Below are 3770 nucleotides of genomic sequence, written 5' to 3' on the forward strand. Positions count from 1 at the left end.
TTATACATGTAATTTTTTTTTAACTTTTTTACTTTGCCCCGGGTGGGGGGGGGGGGGGCGGACATCACAGTAAAGTGACAGATCGCTGATCTGACACTTTGCTGTGCACTGTGTCAGATCAAAGATCTGACGTACACATCAGGGGGGCTTCCCGACGCCTGCTCTGAGCAGGCGCTTGCAAGCCACCTCCCTGCAGGACCCGGATGCAGCCCCGTGGCCATTTTGTATCCGGGCCTGCTGCAGGGAGGAGGTAAGAGACCCTCGCAGCAACGCGATCACATCGCGTTGCTCTGAGGATCTCAGGGAAGCATGCAGGGAGCCCCCTCCCTGCGCGATGTTTCCCTATACCGCCGGAACACTGCGATCATGTTTGATCGCAGTGTGCAGGGGGTTAATGTGCCGGGGGCGGTCCGTGACCGCTCCTGGCACATAGTGCCGGATGTCAGCTGCGATAGTGTGCTGACACCCGGCCGCGCTCCCCCCTTGAGTGCAGCTGATCGTGCTGGATGTACTATTATGTCCTTGGGAAGTAGGGCCCACCCCACATGGATGGAATATTATGTCCAATGGCAGAAAGGGGTTAAATAACTGAAAAAAAAATTAACGTGGGCTCCCGCACAATTTTCTCCACCAGAGTGGTAAAGCCAGTGACTGAGGGCAGATATTGATAGCCTAGAGAGGGACCAAGGATATTGCCCCCCCCCCGGCTAAAAACATCTGCCCCCAGCCACCCCAGAAAAGGCACATCTGTAAGATGCGCCTATTCTGGCACTTGGCCACTCTCTTCCCACTCTCCTGTAGCAGTGGGATATGGGGTAATAAAGGGTTAATGCCACCTTGCTATTGTAAGGTGACATTAAGCCTGGTTAATAATGGAGAGGTGTCAATAAGACACCTATCCATTATTAATCCAATAGTAGTAAATGGTTAATAAAACACACACACATTAGGAAAAAAGTATTTTAATGAAATAAAGACACAGGGTGTTGTAATAGTTTATTATACTCTCAATCCAATCGAAGGCCCTTGTCACCTGAATCAAAGTTAAAACAAAAATCAACAATATTCCATACCTTCTGTCGTTCAGTCTTGTCCCATGCTGTAAATCCATCTGAAGGGGTCAAATAATTTTACAGCCAGGAGCTCTGTTAATGCAAGTGTGCTCCTGCCTTTAAAATCTGAGGAATGAATGGAATGCAGGGGAACGTAGCTACCTAGACTTGCGGTGCTGCGCCCCCTGCTGGCATAACCTCATATGAACTCCAGCATGGGAATTTTTCTGAATATTTTCTCACGCTAGATTTCATATGAGTTTAGCAAGGTGGCATTAACCCTTTATTACCCCATATCCCACCGCTACAGGGGAATGGGAAGAGATTGGCCAAGTGGTAGAATAGGCGCATCTTACAGATGTGCCTTTTCTGGGGTAGCTGGGGCCGATGTTTTTAGCCAGGGGGGGGGGGGGGAGGCAATAACCATGGTCCCTCTCTATGCTAATAATATCTGCCCTCAGTCACTGGCTTTACCACTCTGGTGGAGAAAATTGCGCGGGAGCCAATTTTGCCCGTGATGTAACCCTTTATTTTAACAGCTAGAGCCCCCCAATTTTACACAAATACACTTCTTACATTAGTAGTGTGGAATATGTAATAAAATAAGGGATATGAGATGGTTTACTGTATGTAACCATGTGTCACATCCTGTCTGGTTTGTGAAGGAGATAGCAAAAGCCGGCAATTGAATTACCGGCTTTTCTGCTATCTAGCTCTGCATTAAATATATATATATATGTGTCTCACTGACATCTATAATATAACGCTGGGAGCATCACTCTGTCCGAAGCCTTTATAGACTGCGCAAGTGCAAGCGCCGGCGCAGTCTGGACCCCACAGAATGACGCTCCCGGGAGATTGCGGTATGCGTAAGCACTGAACGCACACCGCGATCTCCAACGGAGAGGCAGGGACGTGCCAGGAGGGTAAGTATAAGCTATATTCACCTGTCTGTCCCGTTCCAGCACTGCGCGCCGCCCCATCTTCCGGGTCCTCTGCCTGTGACGTTCACAGTTCAGAGGGCGCGATGACGCGCTTAATGCGCGCCGCCCTCTGACTGACCAGTCACAGCCAGAGGACCCGGAACACGGAGCGGCACGCAGCGCTGGAACGGGACAAACAGGTGAATATAGCAAGTGTTGGGGGCCTGAGCTAGCGGCGATACCGGCACCTGACCCCCACAGCGCGCCGCTGTCCCCGCCTGCTCAGGCCCCCCAGCACTCGGCGCCCAGCGACGATAGGTGAGTATGTTATTTTTTTTTTTATATATATATATATATCGCAGCAGCATACGGGGCATATAATACAATGGAGCATCTTATGGGGCCATAAATCTTTATGGAGCAGCATATGGGGCATATAGTATGGAGCATCTTATGGGGGCCATCAACCATAATGGAGCAGCATATGAGGCATATACTATGGAGCATTTTATGGGGCCATCAACCTTTATGGAGCAGCGTATGGGGCATATGGATGGGAGCAGCAAATTACAGAACGGGGGCGCAGGATGGGTGCAGCACATGACAGGATGGGGACGCAGGATGGCAGCAGCACATGACAGAACGGTGGCGCAGGATGGGAGCAGCACATGACAGGATGGGAGCAGCACATGACAGAACGGGGGCGCAGGATGGCAGCAGCACATGACAGGATGGGAGCAGCACATGACAGAACGGGGGCGCAGGATGGCAGCAGCACATGACAGGATGGGAGCAGCACATGACAGAACGGGGGCACAGGATGGCAGCAGCACATGACAGGATGGGGGCGCAGGATGGAGCAGCACATGACAGGATGGGGACGCAGGATGGAGCAGCACATGACAGGATGGAGACCATATACCAATATAAATGCTCGCCACCCGGGCGTAGAACGGGTTCAATAGCTAGTATATATATATATACATATATATATATACCTATTCTATGTGTATATATCTATTCAATTCTAACCTGTCAGTGTAATTTTACTGTACGCCGGACATGAATTGCCGGCTTTTCAAAGGACATTGGTGCGTAAAAATCGGACATCACTCGCATGGTCCGGGATGCTGTGGGATATTTTTCTCGCATCCAATGACTTACATTGGCAAGTCTTGTCCGAGAATCGCAGCAATACGCAGCATGCTGCGATTTTCTTCTCAGTCTGATTTCAGCTGAGAAAAAAATCGCAGATGAGATGTCACCCATTGAATAACATTGGTCCGAGTGCAATCCGATTTTTTTATTGGATTGCACTTGTCCGTTTTTCTCTCTCGCAAGTGGAAATGAGCCCTTAGATGTCGCGTTGTATAACTTGCATACTGTATGTTACACATACTCACTCCATGGTGCACACACAAACATTGCATCTTACCTACACACTCCATGTTAAATGTCTCTAAGGCAACAAGCTTCAAGCACAAGAAAAGAAAAGTGTAAAAATCTCAAGAACAGCTGAAAATTATAATAAGATGAAAATTGCAGAATTGCTTTTATTTACAAGCACGATAGGAGAATACCCACTTATAAAGATGGGATTAACCCTTTCAGACGAGTCATGTGACAGTACACACTGCGCAGCGCTGGGAAATTCATCTAAGGTCCAGATAAAATACTGTTGGCCAGAAATCGGCCAGTCTTGCAGGTTTTATGAAAATATGTGACTTCCAATGAACAGGAAAAAAAAAAAGTTATTTTCTTACGTTCCAGCAAATTCTTTGTGCCTCATCACTTC

This window comes from Ranitomeya imitator, chromosome 4 (genome assembly GCF_032444005.1).
Source record: "Ranitomeya imitator isolate aRanImi1 chromosome 4, aRanImi1.pri, whole genome shotgun sequence".
NCBI classification, from domain to species: Eukaryota; Metazoa; Chordata; class Amphibia; order Anura; family Dendrobatidae; genus Ranitomeya; species Ranitomeya imitator.